Source organism: Bactrocera neohumeralis, chromosome 2 (assembly GCF_024586455.1).
Source record: "Bactrocera neohumeralis isolate Rockhampton chromosome 2, APGP_CSIRO_Bneo_wtdbg2-racon-allhic-juicebox.fasta_v2, whole genome shotgun sequence".
Taxonomy (NCBI): domain Eukaryota; kingdom Metazoa; phylum Arthropoda; class Insecta; order Diptera; family Tephritidae; genus Bactrocera; species Bactrocera neohumeralis.
This window is the reverse complement of record NC_065919.1, coordinates 10,127,102-10,149,022: the sequence shown is the minus strand read 5'-3', so window position 1 is coordinate 10,149,022 and position 21,921 is coordinate 10,127,102. Positions and strand designations below refer to the sequence as shown.

Here is a 21,921-nt window from a genome sequence, read left to right as displayed (position 1 = left end):
TTTCAGAATTTATCTTACCGAAATTTTGCACAGATTATTGTCTAAGAGAGCTTTATAATCTCCGAAGAAATTCTTCTGATCAGACGTCTATAGCATAAAGCTGCCATACAAACTGAACGTTGAAAAACAAGATAAACATATTTTTATACCTTTTTATGACAAAATATGCAGCTATGTAGGGTATTTCAGCTGCAATGCAGCCAAAGTTAAGATTTTTCTTTGTTTTGAAAATAAATTTTGGTACATAATTCAGTTAGAAACAGGCGTAAATAAATAAAAAATATAGTAAACATATTATTTTTCAAGATATTCAATGCATTCAAGCTCTAAAAATCGAAAAATAATATAAATAACTGTTCTTTCGGCAACTTCCTGATTTTTATTGTTCCATCTACTATGCTAAGGATTGATAGTGTTCGATAATATACTTCATAGTCTACGGTAGGTAGACTATATGCTCCCTTAAAGTATAATTTGTTATTCAGTTGTTGCTTACTGTAACAGAAATGTTCGTTTCGGTTATTTTTTCGCTTTAAATTTAATCTTTTAAATTGCATATTCTGGAAAATTTATACATCTCTGTATTCTCTAATGTATCATATGACACCACTCTTAATATGCACACACATATTTTTGACGACATTTCAGTGAGACAACCTTATCTAAACTAACCTAAGTGAGGTTTTACATATGACCTAACCTTATCTAACCTAACCTAAGTGAGGCTTTACAAACGAGCATATGTAATTAATTGTGAAAAAAATAAAATTTTATGCCTAGAAATATTTATTACACAAAATAATCGAAATTTCTCCACTGCAGCGTTAGTTCACCGGCGTGTTGAAACATGTAAAAAACAAAAAAAAAAAACAGTGAAAAGTGAAATAAATTAAAGTTCCAAATCTGTACTTAGACAGCAACCTCAACTAAACCAATAATCGCAACAACTAAGTAAGTAAAACGCAGCACAGTAATATCAAACCTGCACCCAAGTTTCAAAAAAAAAAGTTTGTAAGAAATCTTTGATTAAAAAAATTAAAAAATTTTGCAAGCAAAACGCAACTTCTGCGAAATACGCACCCATTGAGGTCAGAGAAAAGCATTTAAGTTATTAATGATATTTGAAAAGCCGGTGGCAAATGTTATAATTAGGTGTGTAGTGGTAATGTGTATGTGTATCTGCTTGTGTCTGCCGGTTTATGATTATTATTAGGGGTATATTTTAGCCGCTGCCACGCAGTCCTAGAAAGTCTACGTGCTGCCGCGACTAAAATATTGCACGCTTGTAAAGTTATTTATTTTTAGCTAAAATTACGCGACGTTCCCAAAAGAACGCTGCCAATGCGCCACCGCATGCAAACATACATACATACGCACTTATAAAAATTATGCGCGCAGCTTTGCATGTGGCTGTGCCCGCTACGAATCGCACTTGCAATCTCTCTCTGCACTTAACACTAAATTTATAACAGCACTTACAGCTAACTGCACAAAAAACGAAATAATAAAAACAACAAAAAGTTTACAAAAAATATCATAAGCGCAATAGCATGCACGCTGTCACCAATAGTCTCACTGTCATTAACACTAACAGCAACAGCAACAGCAACAGCAGCAACAACTCAAAACATATTGGGCGCATCTGCAACGCCAACAGCGCTCCAGTCGCCACTTGGCATAAGTGCTGAAAAAAGCGCAAAAAAATTCGCATGCAAATTGTTGTCAACAAAGTCATCATCTTCAACACGCTTGTCATCAATAACTTAACACAGCGCCGCCGCTAACCCACTTGAAGCACAACACCAACAATAACAGCGCAGCAGCGCATGTAAATGTGTCGCCCAGCGCAGGTGCAACGACTGCAGACACCAGCAACGCTGGCCACAAAAAGCGTCCAGTGCCCGGTTGTATTTATTAGCTGAGAATTCAGTCGGTTTGTCTTCGCCGTTTTCTGCCTTTGAAATGAGCGACCATATTTTGTTGCGCTGGATCTGGAGCATATCGTAGTCACATCGATTTCACTTGTGCGGCGCCGGTGTCACGGTGTCTCTGTTTTTTTGCGTCCGTAGAAATGTTGTACTTACACATGGACTTGGCTGACCATCGGTCGGATATCAAGGTGAGTGGAAGTGCTATTACACACTTTGCTGCCTTTGGTGTTGGAAATATGTGTGTGTGTGTGAGTACAAATACTAATCGCTTTCGGAAACACGAGAAATTTTCCTTTTATCTTTCCAAAAACCAATTTTAAATTAAGTGTTACCGAAAATATCGGAAATTAACAAAAAATCGAACTTTGTGTGTATATATTTTTATCCGTGAGTTTGTCAATTTTCTGCACATTAAGTCATCCAAACTAGTTATATATGCCACTGTGGCATGCATCATTACCAAATCGTAACTTCGTTCTGCTAAACTTTGCTGGTTTCGGGTAAGCTTTTAGATATTTGTGCTGGTTTTGGGTAAACTTTTGGTTACTTTTGTTGGTTTCGGGTAAACTTTTGGTTATCGTTGCTGGTTTCGGGTAAACTTTTGGATACTTTTCCTGGTTTCTGGTAAATTTTTGATATTTTTGCTGGTTTCGGATGAAGTTTTGGTTACTTTTGTTGGTTTTGGGTAAACTTTTGGTTACTTTTTTTGGTTTTGGGTAAATTTGTGCCTATCTTTTCTGGTTTCGGGTAAACTTTTGGTTCCTTTTGTTGATTTCGGGTAAACTTTTGGATATTTTTGCCAGTTTCGTGTAAATTTTTTCCACTCTTTGCTGCTTTCGTGTAAACTTTTGTATAAATATTTGCATATTCACAAGTTTGCATGAACATCGTTAATTGCTGCTGCTTTGATGGCGTTACATTAACAAATCGCCTTGGTAGGTAAAAACAATAAGTTTGCTAGTGAAATGTGGCCAACACCTTAAAGGCATAAAACTTTCATTTTCTTCATTGCTCAGCAGTGTGGTCATTAAAAGCAACAAACTAATCAGCCAAAATCGCAACGATAAAACAAAAATAAATAATAAAAGTAGCAAAAAATAAACACCTGTAAATAAATATATATATGTTTGTATGTAAAGGCGCATAATGTCAAAAGGCCAAGCGCAAGTGTATGTGTATTAAAAACGTTTTGCGTGAAAACACCCACGAATAGAGAAAAATTAATTTGTTTTGGCTACAAATATGTCTGCAGGTGTGTGTGGGGCATATCAATCAGCGAAGGCACAGAAATGAAAAAGTGCAAAACATATATATTATAGATATATGTACTTATGTATAATTCGAAGTTTATGCAAATCAGCAAAACTATGCACACATGGAAGCAACAACAAAAAACCGCTATTTAAAGGGTTACTTACGAGGCCAGCGTTGCCTGTCTGGTATGTCTAACTAACATGTACGAGGTGTGTTCAGAAAAAAACGTCAATTTTAAAGTTTAAAATTTCGCGCGTTTGGAGTGTCCAACTGTCATAAAAAAATTTTATGCTATGCATATACACCAGAGCGGGTCATTTTGTTTTCTATAAAATCACGTATGCAGGAAATATTCTACGGAGCATTTTGAACAATTTTGCCTACGAGCTTATTAGTCTAAACCATTTTCGAATCAGCAATTTTTAGGGGGCGTTTAGCTTTGTCGGAATCGGCTAGATGAGACAACTATATCACACATGTTCTACTCAACATGTCCTTGAAGTGTGATAAACTTTTCAGTAGTAGTCTTTGCTTACTTTGTCTACAGCGACCGCTAAGGTTAGACATGTTTTTATAAAATTTTGTTTTGTTAAAAGCTCAAACTTCGTTGTTTCTGATTTCTGATTCCCCTCCCTCCATATATGCCAGACCAAGTCTCTACGGAACTTTTTGCTATTCCCAAAAATAGTGAAAACTTGAAAGGCCGTAGTTTTAGAAGATATCTGAAAGATCGCTGAAAGTGCCAAATCGAGTTTGAGAAGTGTTTCGAGGATCAAAGAAACTAAATGCGCTGGGAATGATTCAGAATCAAGGAACTTGGGTTCCTTATAATTTGAAAATCAGGTACGTTAAGCGTCGCCTTTTCACCTTTGATAAATTGTTCCTACGGCTAAATAAAAAGTGTATGCATTCATCACAGCAATCCAAGGAAAATAAAACCAACTTCGTCGCCTCGGCCGAATATTCACGTTGCGAAAGTTATGCTGTGTGTTTGAGTAGAACCAGGCCGGCGATATTTATTGCTTTCCGCTGAAACTAAATGAAACCATCAATGGGGAATGACATCGACTTCAATTGGTGGGAATGAGCCGGGCACTGCGCGAAAAGCGGCCTCAATACAAGGGGAGGCTCGAAAAACTAGTTCTGCTATATGACAATGCTAGGTCTCACGTTTCCAAAATCCGTTTGAACTTACCTGAAAACGCTTATTGGGAAATCCTACCCACCACCCATATTCCCCAGATATTGCACCGTCCGATTATTGTTTATTTCGTTCGATGGCACATGGTCTGGCTCGGAAGTAGTTCCTCTCACAAAGCGTTCTCGGAAAATCGCTTGAATCTTGAATAGCATCCCGAGTTGAACATTTTTGCCGTAATGGTATTAGAGCTTTGCCAAAAAGACGGGAAAAGTTGTAACTAGCTAAGGGCAATACTTCAAATAACTCATTTGTTACCATTTCCTTACAAAAACATTTAGTTTTCATTAAAAAAAAATTATATATATTATAGAGCTTGACTGGGTAGTTTTGATGCATCCACCATATACCCCTGACCCTGCACTATCGAACTACCATTTGTCTCGGTCAATGCAGAACTTCCTTAATGGAGTAAAGTTGGCTTCAAAAGAAAACTGTCAAAATTACCTGTCGCAGTTTTTCGCTGAGAAACCAGAAAAGTTCTGTACTGATGAAAGTGGTTGACCAAAATAGTACATATTTGGTTCATTAAAGTTCATTATAAATACAAAAAAATTAAATTAAAATTAAAATTAAAAATATATAGTACATAAACGTATATTTTTGGTCGCTCTGTACTTGCATTTGACGGTAGCATTTTCTGTCAGCAAATAGTGTTGACCCGCTTTTCTTGAACCAATCGCGTTAATAATGCTGATCAAGCGAGAAATCGCCAATTTCATTGTTGATTGTAAGACAAATTGCGGAAATTATGGTTAAGAATGGCTTCACTATAAAGCAAATTTCCAATTAATTATTATAGTTACATTCATTTAAATTAGAAAAATAGTTTTCCGCATTTAGTGTTTTCGTCACGTAACAAAGCAGTTATTTTAGAAACACCTTATATACATAAGGTGATTTTTTGGAGCTACAGAACTTTATTTTTTAAGAAAAACTGAAATGGAAAAACTATCTATACTTTCCGTTAGTAGTTCGCAAATGCTATTATATTTAGTGCGTTAGTAGAATTTTCTACCTATGACCATCGCGACATCGTCTTACGAAGGTCATTTGGGGTCAAAGTTTACACAACTTTTTCAACTTGCTCGGCCTTACCTCCTAAATAAGGACAGAACGCTGTGCTCCGACTATTGAAACACAGTGATTTGAACAGGATTGACAATTGACTTGACAAAAGAAAATATCAAAAATGTATGTATGTCTACTTTGACAGCTAAGTAGTTTGACAGAAATTCCGCTAAATAAGTCTCTACTTCTAATAAAATACCCTATATGCATATGTATATGTGCAATAAAGCCTGCAAAATCGGCTATTTGTCCACAGCTGTCGTTTGTTTTGCTGTTTCGTTCTCCAAGCAACATTGTACCCGCTTGTGAATTGGCCCAAATGCAGCTTAACCCACAATGGGCTAACAAGATGTGTAGCTGTAAATTGTCTATGCGTAAAGGTAAACAAACAAAACCAACAAATTCAATAGTTATTCATACGTCAATGCGCACAACGGTCAACGCGTATGCGCAACACCGAATTCATATTCGCTTTTATGGTGTTTCGGTTCACTATACTGACATGTATATATACATATGTATGTGTGTGAAAATATTTTGATTCACCGCTGTATACATTCCACAAGCATATTTGTGCTCTAATAGCTAACTGTAGCCTAACCTAAAAAGTCCCCAAAATGAAATAGACAATTGCTTATTCACTCTATTGAATAATGTCAAGTAATCAGTTACTAAATGATAACTGTAACTTTGAAGAAGAGATTTATGTGAGGTAATTATAAATACTTTTACGACATTTTTTTTTGAATAACTAATACTTATAGGTTCTCCAATAAAGCAGACCACACAAGTGTGTATACATTATGGTACATAAGTATGTAAGTAACAATTATATAACAAAATCTCCAGTAGATTTAAAGCAATGAAAATATTTCACGTTTGCTTATACTCTCACATGAATCCAAAGCAATTTTTTCTCTAGTTTCCATGCGAGATTCTAGATAGATTCTATTCTTGAGTGTCTAGTTAAAGTTTCCAACCAAATTCAAGTTTTTGCTTAAATAATCTGTTGGCTCTCTTTTTTGTTTTTGAGATATCGATCTGAAATTTCGCATATGTTATTTTCTCCCTAAGAAGCTGCTTATTTGTCGGAACTACCAATATCGGACCACTATAGCATATAGCTGCCATACAAACTGTTCCATAAAAATTAACTGCTTGTATGGAATTTTTTTTTATTTGACAATAAATCTTCATGAAATTTGGTATAAAATATTATATAAAGCAACTCTACAATCTCTGAACAATTTGTTCGGATCGGCTCATTATAGCGTATAGCTGCCATACAAACTAATCGATCAAAATGACGATAAAGATCTTTTAATACCCTTTTCTGCTATGGTATAATAAATAACGCTGTGAAGGGCTTTATTTATTATATATAGCCTTATTGGTCGAAGTTAGCATTTTTTCTTGTTTCGTGTTCTGATATTGTCCGTCAATTCCTATAGAAAAACTATATAAGTAAGATTATGTTGTGTCCTTCCAAAAGCATGTTTTGTCAAAATTACTATATAAATACATACTATGTATATACATACATATAATCGTAGTGTATGTATATCATCACCTAAAAGGTAAAATAACGCATAATCAAAAAAAAAAATCGAAAATCACTGTCAAATAAAATAACCAATATATAACCAGTTCATAACCAAAAATATAACCAGTTCATAACCAAAAATATAACCGTTTTATAACCAATAAACTCACATTTTTTTCAATATGAGTGTACGATAAAAAATATATAACCATAACTCAAATCTTGTTTCGATATGCGTGTTTTTTTTATTATAAAGTTTTGCCTTCGCCTTTAAACTTATGAAAAGTGATGTTATGTTATTTTGCATTTTAGGTGACGTTATGTACTATTTATCGCATATTTCATAAAATTTTCAAATTTCACATTGTTTTCCTTAGCACTTTCGGCAGGCAATTCAAACTTTCTTTCAAGTCGGTACTTGGCGGCTGCCTAACTCTAGTAACATCGGTGTCGAGATATGTAAGTGCGCAGCCATTCATATGGCACAAGTACTCTCCAGTCGCAGACTCAAGTGCACTTTCATTGTTGTTTAGATGCATACATACATACATATATGCCTACATATGTGCCTACTAACATTCATATGTACATACATATATTCAGTATGTGCGCCTTGAGCGCTGTTGCTGCGCATGCGCAGTGCTAAATCCCGAACGACTTTCATTTTTCATTGTGCTGCCGTGGCGAGCATAATGCATTCTCATCGTAATAGATTTTTTAGCGCTTTTGTTGTTGCGCTTTTCATACATATGTCACAAATGGAAAAACTTATGCGCACGCACACACTTAAGGCAGCAACACACCTGCATTCATACCTACAATAACAATTATATATTTATTTATTGTACATATGTTTGTATTGCAATTATGTGTGACGCGTTGGCTTGCAGCGTTTGGTGGCATCTTCGCTGCCCTGCCGGTGCGTTTCATGCCGCAACACTTGCCACACATATGTAGGACTGTATGCAGGCGCACAAAATTTCGCTTTCATTATGCACAAATTTTAAAAAATATAACTGTAAAAAAAAATCGTGTAAAAAAGTTTAAATTATTATCACGTATTTAGCGTACAACAACAATAGCCAATGGGAAATACTAATAAATAATTATAACATCAACTTGTGGAGCTTGTGGCAAGTGCGGCTTGAGCCATGTGTGTAAGCCAAACGTAAACGCTCGTTTAATTGAATTGAATGCAAGCGTTGCACACGCGTTACAACTGTTGCAAGTTCAACATTGCTGTCACCTGGTTTTTAGTTTTTGCCAGCGCTTTTGTCGCGGCTTAAACGCTTGATCCATGCCATCACACTTCACTCATACCTTTTGATGGCTGTGTGTAGCATTTGCTGGCGCCGCAGGTATGTGTGAATTTCATGAGCAAACAAACAAGCGCACACACATGCATGCATTACAAAGTTTGTGTATGTGTGTGTGTGTGTGCTTATGAATGCAGCTATGAATGTTGACTTTGTAAACGCTTTCGATTTCGAGGGGATTAAAAGACAATCGCCTGGGATTATTTGTGGAAATGCCACAGACTTCACGCGCACAAAAAAAGTGAAAATATGAAATGTAAATACATATGTACGTTTGTATGTATGTATGCTTGTCGCTTGACAGCGCGACTCAAATGTGATTGAATCTATGCGATTTCATGATTTCATGAAAAGCGTATGAAAACAATTATATTTCTCAACTTCACTATGCGTTTCCCTAAGAAATTTCACTTTTGCTTTCTCTGCTGCATTCGCGGCCTGCGCTAATGTAAAATTAGCCTTAGAATGTCGCTGTTATTAGTATTGATGCGCTTATATCTCGAGTTGAGCTCACAACAATGCCGCTTAGCTTTGGCGCTCAAGGCTAGCCTGCTCATTTTTGTTTATTGCTTGCGATTTTTATATTTTTTCAACTAATTTCGCACTAAGTTTTATTTTTACATTTCGCAATTTCACCGTTTGTCATTGGCTGAGCTCCGTTTCTGTGTTTTGTCATTTTTAATTTTCAGTTATCGCACACCAAACACAAAAAAATCGAAACTCAAACATTTTTGAAATAACTTTTTTTTCAATATATTACTTCGTAATACATTTATCTTACTACGGAAGAAATTTCATTGTCTTCACTATCTTAGTTAAGGGGTTACATGGTTTTACTCGGGTAAACAACAGCCTTTTTCAACAATTTTTTTTTTCATATAAAAAATTAAATATTTTATTAGTTTTTTTTATTGTTACAAACATACACTATCAACAAAGAAGTTTTGAAATTTTTGGAAAAAAATATTTGAAACTCGGCGCCATTGCGATGCCATATCCGGTGACACCTCGAAAAAAAGATGCGCCCACATTGGCAGGGTAACTCCTTACAGGATCATCTAAAGTGAAAAAATACGCGTTTTAGTTAAAGTTTTAACTTAGAACTTGAACAAAGGAAAAAGAACTGAAAATTGAATGTTTGGCTGACATTTTTACAAAAAAAAAAATTAAAAATTTCAGGAAAAATTTTGCCAAATTTTACGAAATTTTTTTTTCAAATAGTTGTAATCGAAAAAAAAATTCTTTAGCCAAAACTTAAGAATTGTATCTCAAAGATCTGTGTAAAATTTCATGAAGATCGGTTGAGTAGTTGTCGAGAAATCTTGCCAACCGACTTCAAAAACATAGTTTCGGGAAAAACACGTTTAAAAGTTTGAGTGACAATAAAAGTGGGAGACAAGTGCACAAGTTCTCAAGGCTGTATCTTCAAAACTATTACTCGGATCAACATGAAAATTTAGGACAATATTCTAGAGGTGTTGTAGAATTTAATAAGGCAACACAAAAAGTCGTTTTTTTTAAACCCGTAAACCCATTCAACCCCTTAACTGGAAAATCAGGTTCTCTTAGGTCTACTTTTGAGTTAAATGCTAGCTCTACCTCCTGAACATTTGCCATTTTTCGAGCTGTGACCTTTTTGTGTTTATTATATTAGCATTAGTAAGTATGAGTTTTGCCTCTCTTATAATTATTTTGAGTATAAGTTGTGTCTCTTTTGTAGTTAGTGTGCGTTATGTGCTGAAATATTTTCTCATAATTAAATTTGAGAAGCACAAATGTGTTCCGAATTTAAATTGGTTTTGCAAAAACTTTGCTTCCTTTAAGGCATAATGCGTTGCCAAGTATTCAATTGTTTTCGCTTTGTGGCGGTTTCCCAAATATGTGCCGGTCGGGGCTTTGACACTGGCGCAATTCACTTTTGGTCGATGATTCAAGCGCATATGAAGTGAGGGACGTATAAATGTATGGTACCTAGCTACAATTATTTATTACCTTCACAATATGCGTGGCTTTTTAAAGAATGTGCGCCGCTTTAAATTCCTTGGGTTGCTATACACTCTCGATTTTTTTATTTGCTAGCCATATTGGTACGTTGAGCAGTATTAAGTATGGTAAACTTAATTTACCAATTGTTTAAGACTTTTAAGGAAAATAATTACTGAAATTATTATGAAGTATGAGTAAATTGTTATAAAAATGCAAACAAGTTTCAAAATCATATCTAATTTTTATTATTGTCTAGCAGATCACCCCATTTGCTATCCCACTTGGGTGCAGAGAACCGCATATAGACGATGAGATGCGAATACCGAATTTTTAATATTATTTATTCAATGAAATTTCGCACAAGACTTAAGAAATTTTTAGTTTATTTTTTATAATTATTGACATTTTAGTAAGGATCCCTAACTTTTCTGAAACATTTTTTTTTTAATTTATCAAGTTGTTTCGGTGTCTATTCAATTCAAACAAACAATCAAGTCTTTTTCCTTTATAATATTATCACCAATTATCTATTTGTGGAGCTGTTAGAATACTCGCTGATAGTTGAAGATTAGGCACCCTCTTGAGTTTAACTTACCAAAATGTCTAGCTCTGACAAGCAACAAAGGCTATAGACTCAGTTAAAATACAAGTTAATGTAACCGGTACTCCTTGATTTTAAACAGAGTTGGTGCTTTAACAACAAATTTTGCAAAAATAAAATATTTTTTCATATTTTTAAAGGTTACAGCTTCAAAATTAACATACTATTAATACACTCGATATCTCGATATTTGAAATAGTTTTCGAGTTACAGCCTTCTAAAGGGTAGCTGCTTGGTTCAATCAGTACAACTTGCTCTATCAACAGGGTGTTCTAATAAGAGTGCTACAAAAGCGGTTCAGACATCAAAGATATTCTTTATTCCTGTGAAAGTACATTCGTTGCCATTATATATGGAACTCGATTTCTTTTGCATGGCCATCACGGGCACGCTTGCAGAGGTCCAGACGCTGAACCCAATTTTCGACGACCTTCAAGCATAAATTGGCCGATATTGCTGCAATTTCACGTTCGAGATTAGTACGAAGTTCAACAATCGTCACTAGCTTGTTGGCATAGATCATAGACTTTGCGTAGCCCCACAGAAAATAATCTCACGGCGTCAAATCATACGACCGAAACAGCCAATTGACTGAGCCATTTTGTGAAATAACACATTCACCAAACTTGGTTTTCAATAAATCGATTGTGACATTCGCTGTGTGATTCGTGGCCTCGTCCTGTTGGAATGACATTGTCCAAATCCATATCATCTAATTCGGGACAAAAATATTCGGTTATCATTGAGCTCTAGCGATTCCCAATCACAGTAACGTTCTGGTCTTGATTATCACGGAAGAAGTACGGCCCAAAGACGCCGCCGGCTCATAAACCGCACCAAACCGTTATTTTTTCGAAATGCAGTGGTGACTCATGGAGTACGTGTGGATTGCTGCCTGATCAATAACGAATATTTTCGTTCAGCCATAAATGAGCCTCATCGCTGAAGAAGATTTTTCGATGAAAATCCGGATCATTTTCAAGTTGTTGCTCAGCCCAATTCACGAACATACGACGACTCTGGTGGTCAAGTGGCTTCAGATCTTGCGTCAATTTGATGTTGTAAGGATGTAGGCCAAGATCTTTTCGCAAAATTCGCCACAATGACGTCACAGAGATGCCCAACGCTTGAGAGAACGTGTGAGAGACTGATTTGGGTCTTCTTTAATATATGCGCTAGCGGCAGCAGTATTCTCGACAATACTGGCACTTCTTTGTCTTACTGGCATGTTGACATTTTGTACTGTGCCGGTGGATTCAAATGTTTCCACTAGACGCTCAATTGTTGACCAGATAGGACGATTATAGCGTCCATAAATTGGTCGTAGCGCTCCCAAAACAGGTCACTGACTCCGAATTTCTGTAGTTAATTTTAATAATTTTGACTCGATGTTGGATCGTGTATTTTTCCATTATGAAATGGCAGTCCTAATTGAAGAGAAATGTCAAAAGAGCGGGAAAAAATATGGTGTCATTTCCTGTCCCTATCTGTCTACTTTTGTAGCGTCCTTATTGAAAACCCCATTACCAGGTAAGCAGCTCAGTTTTAATTGAACTTCGGCTAGTAAAGTGCATATTCTCTCATATTTCTACTAAGTGAGTTCGTAAGTAGCAACAGTTTAAATTTTATATGATTATCAGCTGGAGTCGCAAGTCATTAAAGTTCATTGCTCTTGTTGACTAATCCACAGCGCATAGTAAAAGTCATGAGCGCAGCTTTTTCACCAAAAATAGTTGCACTTGACCTGCAAAAGTGCCTTGCTGGCCCCTGCCCGGAGTGGCGTATGACGAAATTCGTAAGTTTGACACACAAACAGCTACGCGTAGCGCATGGAGTTGTGTGGAATCGAGTTTTACAGGGCGCATTGTTTAAAACAGAACTTGCTTGTACTTTTTTCTTTTTTTTTTACCTGTTGGTTCGCATTTTGAGTTCGCACTGTAAAATAAAAGTGAATAGCACGAACACATGAGGGAAATATGAATGCCCGCATGCAATGCAAAGTAAAACCATAAAAACTTACTTAGCACCTTTTTGCGGTGCACACTTTCCCGTTTTAGCTTTGATTTTCTACGGCTGTTGTCAGCAAACAGGCAGCGAAAGCTGTTTTTATAGAACATAGGCTAAACTGCTGTCACTTGTAAGTTGTCATTAATCAACTTCTTAGATGTATTGCTGGGAGAAGGGACGCATGACAATTGATTTTAACTTGAAAGTTTAAATGCGTTGAGTTTCATGCAAAAATATTTGACGGTTTCTTATTTTCGTTTCATTTGGTGAGACAATTCTTGACGTTTACTAAATGTCAAATAGTGAGTTGTCAAATTTTGTATATTTATTCATGTCAATGTACTCGTACACTCCCCTTTTGCGCCTGTTCAGATATATTCGTACTTGAAGTTAAATATGTGCCTCGGCTGTTTTGGGACTTGTCTTCTAACCACGAATTGGTGCACAGTTGGTAGGTATTTGTGGCCCAGCTATGGGGGTGAGTGTTGGCAATGCTGCTTTAATGAATTTGCTGTCAGCCGCCGGCTGTTGCAGTACTTTGTGCGGTTTGTTGTTGCTGGCACTACACGCATGTCTATGCAAATTTATGTGACAAGTTGTCGGGCGCCGTGGCAGGCAACCGCCAATGGCGCGGCGATTAGAGGTTCAATACTCGATTTGGTCTGGTCAGCGCTGCGCTGGAATGGCACGGTTCGAGCGCTGTTTTGTACGTCATTTTGTCGTTGATCTAAATCGAGTGAACAGCGTGTGAAACAGTTAGCCGATATGCAGCTTAAGCGAAGTATATGTGTGCGTGTGTGACTGTTTGTGGCTTTGGCGAAGTGGTTACACGAGTGGCCACCGCTTGCCGGTTTGCCGCCGTTTCGTAATGCGCGGCACGCATATGCGTCAAATGCGAAATCCGTAACTCGTAATGCGGCTATGATTTTTCATGCAATCGCACAAGACGCACATAAACCGCAATAGCACGCAGCCATCGATAAAAGCTTTCATATGCACATATCAGTGCAGTGTGCGCGTGTGTGTGTGTGCTACTTACGCGAGTTCCAGCCCGTTGCCCGCACGCATGCAATTTATTCAAATTAGTTGCCTGTCATTAGCGGCACAAATGCATTACGTTTAAATTTAGGCGGCGAGTAGGCAATAAAAACAACATTAACTGTAACAATATCAACGCTAGCGCTCGCGCCATAGGCCAAGTTGTGCAGTCAAAGCGCTGACAAGTGATGCCGTGGGAGTCTCAACCGTTAGCAGCGTTGTATTGCTGCTTTGTGTGGTGTGATGTGGGCATATATGTATATATGTATACATACGCTGCATATGTATATACAATATATATGTGCATATGCATGCTTATAGTTGTGTCACGGGTGTCCATATGGTAAATAAGTTGTTGTGTCACTAACGCGATCTTGATTTTCTTGTTGTTGTTATCAGGCTATTGCATTGTTGCGTTGTTGTTGTTGTTCTTGCACGTTTGCTGTGAAAATTGTGACTTAATAAATGCAAAATAGATAGCCTACTATTTCAGCGTCTGATGCGATAACCTAGTTGTTTGGTGGTGGGGGGCATTCAGGCGGCGGCGATTATGTCAGTTGTCAAATTGTTAGTTTGGTGAAGTTTGGTAACACCAACAAACACAACTGCAGCTACTCGTGTATAGATAACAAGGCAACTGAAAAGTAACCGGCCTGACACATAGATGGCGCTACTAGAATTAAATCCATATGATTTTTAGTTAGTCCTAACCTTCAAAAGACGTGTATAAATTTGACAGCTGTCGGAACATTAGTTATGAATTATATAATTTTAGTGAAGAAATTTTTGTTATTATTGAATGCTATTTTTCTTTTTTTTTCAAAAAAAAAAATGAATATAAAGAATTTAGAGTGTTGATAAAATATTGCGTTTTGTAGGGGAAAAAATACAGCTAAAGTAAAAACTTGGTTTGAAGACATGTTTGCGGATACTGTTCCAGGAAAATGACCCATCAATGGTTGGTACGCTTTTTTTAGATGTGGTAAAATGAGCACCGAAGACGGTGAATACAGTGGTTGCCCAAGAGCAGTTGCTACCGACGAAAACATCAAGAAAGTCCACAAAATAATTTTCGATGACCGTAAAGTAAAGTTTCTCGAGATAGCAGACACACAAAAGATATCAACTGAATGTAAACATCATATCATTCACGTATATTTGGGTATGAGAAAGCTCTGTGCAAAGTGAATGCCGCGCGAGCCCACTTTTGACCAAAAACAACGACGAGTTGATGATTTGAAGCACTGCTTGGCGTTGATCAAGCGCAATAAATCCGAGTTTTTGCGTCGATATGAGACAAGGGGTGAAACATGGCTCCGAAGTCCAAGCGACAGTCAACCGAGTGGACGGCACGCGATGAACCCGTTCCAAAGCGTGGAAAAACGCAAAAGTCAAGGTTATTGCGTCGGTATTTTGAAATGCGCATGCAAAAATTTATATTAACTACCTTGAAAAAAGTAGGACCATCAACAGTGACTATTACAAGTCGATATTTTGAAGGAAGAAATCGCCGAAAAACAAGCGCATTTGAAGAAAAAGAAAGTGCTGTTTCAGCTAGGCGATGCACCGTGTCACAAGTCAGTTAAAACGATGACAGAAAACTATGAAGTGAGCTTCGCGGTACTTCGGAACTCATCGTATTCTTCAGATCTGAGCCCTAGCGACTATTTCCTGTTTTCAGATCTCAAAAGAACGCCCGCTGGGAAGAAATTTGCGTCAAAGAGGTGATCCCCGAAACCCAAGCCTATTTCAAAGGAACCAATCGTACTACAAATATTGTAACGAAAAGCTGGGGGTTAGAGTATACCTCTTGAAGGAAATGAAAAAAATTAATTTTTCCAAAAAAACTGTGTTTTACTATGGCAGAAAGGGGACTTTTCAAATGACAAATGTGCGTCTATCCACAGCGAGTCTCTTGCAGTTAATCACCATATGCCTAGACGAATATTTAAGTTTTATTGGTGACAAAAAAACTGTCAGCTAAAAAAATATTTCATTTCTCCGGTAGGTTGTACCTATTTTTCGAATAAACACATTTTATGTCTAGCACAGTCACTCTCATTTCCGCCCCTCTTTTTCACACAGTAAAAAGAAAAGACAACCAAAACATTCGTTTGTGCCACAACTCAGGGCACCAGATCTACGCCTAACGAATTCGCGAAAGTATGACCGCATATAGCACGCAAGTATGTGTGCATATACCTTAAGTATGGATAAATGTATGCATGTATGTATGTATGTATATATGTATATATGTGTATTTATATACATATATAAATAACTATTTTTAACAGTAATTACACGTTTTGCGAGCGTGTTGCACGTTGCTCCCCATGCTTGGCGGTGGCTTGCGTGCGCGGCACCTGCAGAAATGTACTTACTCGCACATATGTATGTATGTATATATGTGCTAGTAGATATTTAAGCTTACGTGAAGGCTAGTGTACGTGCACGTAAGTGTTTGAAAGATTGCAATTTTATGCAAATAACATTTTGAATTTTATGGCGAACTTAAAATCAGTAATTGTCTGGCTCTTGGAAAACAAAGTGCGTACAAATAAACAAATGCAAATAACTCAAGCCGCATGTATGTATGCACCAGATGTAGTAAAGTGCGCGAATATACAGTGCCAACTTGATATGTCGAACATTTTTCGTTATAGAAATTCGGTAATGCATTTTTTCACTACTAAAATGCAATGAACACTAACGGCACTGTAACTGGTAGCTGCTGAGCGAGAGAGTGTTAGAATGAAATCTTCGGAAATTTTATTTTTATACACTGAAGTTTGAACTAGTCCATCAGACTATGATTTATTGACTGAAAATTTTTTTAATAAATAAAATAAACAATAAACTTTTTAATAATTTTCCATACAATATAAGCCATCAAATCACTAACGAAACAAATAATTATAATATCTTTTTGATATTGCTTGCTGCGCGTTCGGACGTCCTCGTTTAACAAGTTTTGACTTTACCTTTGCTGCAGCATATTTATTTAAATTTAAAATATGGCATTTATTTTTATTTTATGACGTCGCGAAAGTGATTGTTTCCTTTCAGTTTCAATTTCAATTTCAGTTGAGTTTTACGTTTTTGCTCATTCGCCATAATCTTCGTAATTTCCTTTCAAATTGGCTGTGAAGAAATGTCTTTCGTAATATCATGGAAATGCATGGGAAATGTATGGAGATTACAAAGTAAAAAGTAGGCGCTGACGGTAAATTGTTTTTTTAATACAAATGTAGCCATAAGGATATATAATATATACACGCACATATTCGGTTATTTTAAGGAAGTGGAGAGAAATGGTGTCTAAACACATCCAAGCCAAAAAAATCCGATTTTTTTGAGAGAAAGATGCTAGTGAAACAATTGTTTTAAATTATAGTTTAAGGATATATTTAAACATATTTATATATAAATTATATAATTTGCGAGTTGCGCGCAATCTTCGATGGCGCTCAAAAAGCTGCTCGACTGCTGCATTGGTACTGGTGTTCTTCGTAGATGAAATTTTAAAAAATAATTTTTGCTACAGTATTGGTTCGTCGAAAAAGTCTTTTCGTATTTCTAATCAAACTTCAACTTATTTTTTTATTTATACTAATAAATAAATAAACAAGTATGTATGTACCATTTTGGTCGACCACTTTTTGCCATTTTTCCGCTAGACGCATTATTCCCTCAGTGTAAAACTTTCATCAGTGTAAATCGAAATTTCGAAATTTCCAGAACGGAAGTGAAGGAACAATTGTTGTGCTACACAAACTGATACAGCATCGTCTCCGTAAACTTTACAAATTTCATAGGTGGCTTGCATGACATTCTTCCCTTTTTTATACAAAAATTTCATTTCGAATTTCTTCATGATTTTCACTAATTTTTGAACAGCTGTAACTTTTTTTCCACTTCCCTGAATTTTTTTTTTGTTAAATTAAACTTAAAACAAGTAAGGAATAAGTTCGCAAAATGTCAAGATTTTTTTCGAACATTTTATACTCGAATACCATGATAAAGTGATAATCGAGATTTCATTATAAAAAATTTACATATTTTTCAAATACCGTATTTTTGTAACGTTTTCTTCCGCTATCATCATTGGTTCCTAATGTATATACACGTATTATACAGAAAAGGCATCAGATGGAATTCAAAATAGCGCTATGTTCTAAGAAATTTGGCGTGGTTGTGAACCGATTTCACCCAATTTCGTACATGTCATCAGGGTGTTAAGAAAATATTATATACTCGAATTTCATTGATTGGTTTTTCCTGAGGTATGGTTTTTGGTCCATAAGTGGGCAACGCCCCGCCCATTTTCAATATAAAAAAAAAGCCTGGGTGCAGCTTCCTTCTGCCATTTCTTTTGAAAAATTTAGTGTTTCTGACGTGTTTTGTTAGTCGGTTAAGGCACTTTTAGTGATTTTCAACATAACCTTTGTATGGGAGGTGGGCGTGGTTATTATCCGATTTCTTGAATTCCTTCCATTTTTGAACTGTATATGGAAATGCCTGAAAAAAAACGGCTCTGTAGAGTTTGGTTGACATAGCTATAGTAGTTTCCGAGATATGTACAAAAAACTTAGTAGGGGGCGGGGCCACGCCCACTTTTCCAAAACAATTGCGTCAAATATGCCTCTCCATAATGCGATCCTTTGTGCCAAATTTCACTTTAATATCTTTATTTATGGCTTAGTTATGACACTTTATAGGTTTTCGTTTTCCGCCATTTTGTGGGCGTGGCAGAGGGCCGATTTTGCCCATCTTCGAACTTAACCTTCTTATGGAGTCAAGGAATACGTGTACCAAGTTTCATTATGATATCTCAATTTTTACTCAAGTTACAGCTTGCACGGACGGACGGACAGACTGACAGACGGACAGACGACGGACAGACGGACGGACAGACAGACATCCGGATTTCGACTCTACTCGTCACCCTGATCACTTTGGTATATATAACCCTATATCTGACTCTTTTAGTTTTAGGACTTACAAACAACCGTTATGTGAACAAAACTATAATACTCACCTAGCAACATTGTTGCGAGAGTATAAAAACATTATTATGCAATTTTTACTAATCAAAAGCGCAGATTCCGCAATTCAACTGCCAAGTCTCTTGGAAGGCAGCACCGCTCTGCAACTCAACAATTTTACAAGCGCTTCAGTTGAATCCCGCATCGGCCGTTGAACGAATATGAGACTCAAAGTCGCCATTTATGCTACATTCGCGCCAATAGTCGAATATTCGCAACAACAAAAAATTGCTGGCCGCGGCACAAGTTCAACAGTGAAGCGTGCGAACAACGATGACGGCACCGCGTTGGCTGTGCACTTCATTGCTGTGCGGCTGTGCACTTTACTTGATTGCTGTGCGGCCGCGCACTTTACTTTATTGCTGCTGCCGCACGAGTTACAATGTTGCACAGATTTATTGACATTGTACGGCCAAATTGCTTCAGCATTGATTATTTTCGGCGCAATTTAGCGTACGCTGCGCTGCCCTCCAGCAAAGCAAGTTGTTTTTATAATATTTTTTCTCTTCGAGTTTTCATTAACGTTGCTTTTGCTTGCATTTCTCAACAACGTATTAAAATGAACGAAAAGTAAAAGTTGCAACGCTTGGTTGCAAGCAGCAAATGCGAGCTATTGCTTGCTGCTTCGATTTGTGGACGTCGTCGTAAGCTTGTAATTATGCTTAATTGCAGTCGCAGCCACGATGCAGCAGTTCAAAAGTTACTTAGAAGAGACGGCAATAAAAACGAAATGGAAAAAGTAAATCTATCATTGTTGTTGTGATGAAGCAAGAAAACAGCGCCGCCAAGTCAAAGGCTAGAATTAATGCAATACTTTCGCTGTAAAAGCAATTTTTGCTGGTAACGGAAAGTGAAAATAATTATGAGATTTATTTGAAGTCAAACTCTCGCTCTCACTCACTCTGCCTCCCCGGCAGAGGTGCTGAACTGTGACATTAAGTGGCGTTCAAACTCCATTGAACTGCATTGTCTGGTACATTATTTAATGTATAGGTAGCATCAATACTCGGAGCAGATCGATTTAGAGTGCATATTAAAATGCGGCTACTGAGTGTGCTACTATTTTGTAAAGTATATCGAAGGTTTTTAATTTTTATGTCTTGATGAAGGTATATTTATTTGCCCCCGAACTTTGTAATGCCCACTAGGGAACGTCAGAGATCCTATAAAATATATATATTTATCTAAATTATCAGCGCGACGAGCTGCGTCGGCTAAACCATGTCCGTAAATCTATCCGTTCGTCTGTATGTATTTACTTGAACTTCTTCTTTATTGGTGTAGACACCGCTTAGGCAGTTATAGTCGAGTTAACAACAGCGAAGACTGTTATTTCCTTTTGATTTGGGGGGGGTGGCGGGTTCCAAACCCAGCGCACAACCCTGTGGATGGTATGTATCGCCTTCTCACTTAGCTCGCCTTCAAACGGATGTTCTTTGGCTACCCAGAGGATACTTGGTCTAAGATCGTAAGTCGTGAGCTGCTTGAGACATATGTAAAATAATCGTTTCTGGCCATTCCCAAGTAAACGGCGCTCAGAGAACTTTCACCACTTGCGTGACCTCCTTAATTTTTGAGTTATCAATCAGAAATTATGCACACGCCACTCTTTCCTCAAGAACTTATAAGAACAATAACTTAATCGTATAGCTGTCTTAACATCGGAATCAAGTGCTTGTATGGTAAACTTGTTTATTTACTAGGTGATAGATTAAATTTAGCTTACAAATTCGGTACAATTCCTTAAAAATTTCAAAACAGGCTTCTTGCGCGTCGATGCAGCGCTGCCAGCGTGATTTCCAAGCATTGAAGGCGTCACGGGAGGCATACTCCAGAATAGACTTTAGAGCTGAGATGCATGCTGCTTGGATTCCCTCTGTCGTCTCAAAATGCTTACCTTTCATCGGCCTTTTCAGGCAAGGAGACCAAAAAAAAATCTGGGCGGCCACATCTGGGCTGTACGGCGGCTGCGGATGCATTGGGATGCCGGCCTTGGTTAGGTAGCTGTTCACAAGAAAGACAGTGTGAGCCAAGGCGTTGTCGTGGTGCAAATTCCAATCGGCTGCGATGTCGGACCCGATTGACGTTTCGTTTGAGTCTCTTGAGCTCTTTCACGTAAAACTTGGCGTTGACGGTTTGTCCAAGAGAAACAAATGCATGGTGGACGATGCCTTTGATGTCAAAAAAGACAATGAGCATCGTTTTCACCTTGGATTTGCTCATTCTTCCCTTTTCAGGCGAGGAGACGACAACGTGTGCTACTCGAAAGATTGCCTCTTTGTGTCGGGATCATACTCAAAGATCCATGACTCGTCACCTGTGATTACGTTATTCAAAAATTTGTTGTCACTTTCAAACATACTCAAATTTTCATGGCAGACTTCCACTCGTCGCAATTTTCTGCATTTTCTGCTTGCAGCACTCACAGAAACACGTCGCGCGAAAATGTTTGTTCCGACTCTCCAGGTGCTCGGAGACAACTGAGTAGCCGCTCGTTCGTTAGCTAGAGACGCCCTCTACCGAATCCAGTCGGTGCGCGCACGCTCCGAAGTACAGGAAGAAAATCAGTCCTATTACTTTCCGGACAAATCGTGTAGCTACCATACAAACTGAGCCTTCAAAAAAGTTCTTGTGTGAAAAACTTTTATATTTGACAAGATACCATCACGCAATTCGGCATCGAGGGTGTTATGGCTTCAGTGCTACCGAAGTTAACTATTTTTTTTGTTTAATAACAGTATTTCTACTGCATAACATCAATACTTTTCTGCCTTTCAAATCAACTGCACACCTACATACACACCGATACAACTACTTAAGTGTGTATAGAAGATCTAGCCATATCACGTTTGCACTTTAATTTTATTGCTATCAATTTTGGAGCCATTCGCAAAATATAAAATTCGCAACGCGTCAGCGCGGCTACGATGA

General features: G+C 37.3%; 1 protein-coding gene and 1 long non-coding RNA gene across 5 annotated transcripts in view; both read left to right on the top strand.

Moving 5' to 3' along the window:
• LOC126767817 (putative leucine-rich repeat-containing protein DDB_G0290503) overlaps positions 1-21,921 on the top strand; it is a 139,421-nt gene that overhangs the window by 40,286 nt on the left and 77,214 nt on the right. The window lies entirely within an intron of this gene.
• The window catches only part of LOC126767860 (uncharacterized), a 46,516-nt gene that overhangs the window by 5,491 nt on the left and 19,104 nt on the right, over positions 1-21,921 (top strand). Inside the window, exon 2 of the long non-coding RNA XR_007669169.1 lies at positions 823-951. This is a non-coding gene — a long non-coding RNA (uncharacterized LOC126767860). The remainder of the gene's footprint in view (positions 1-822; positions 952-21,921) is intronic.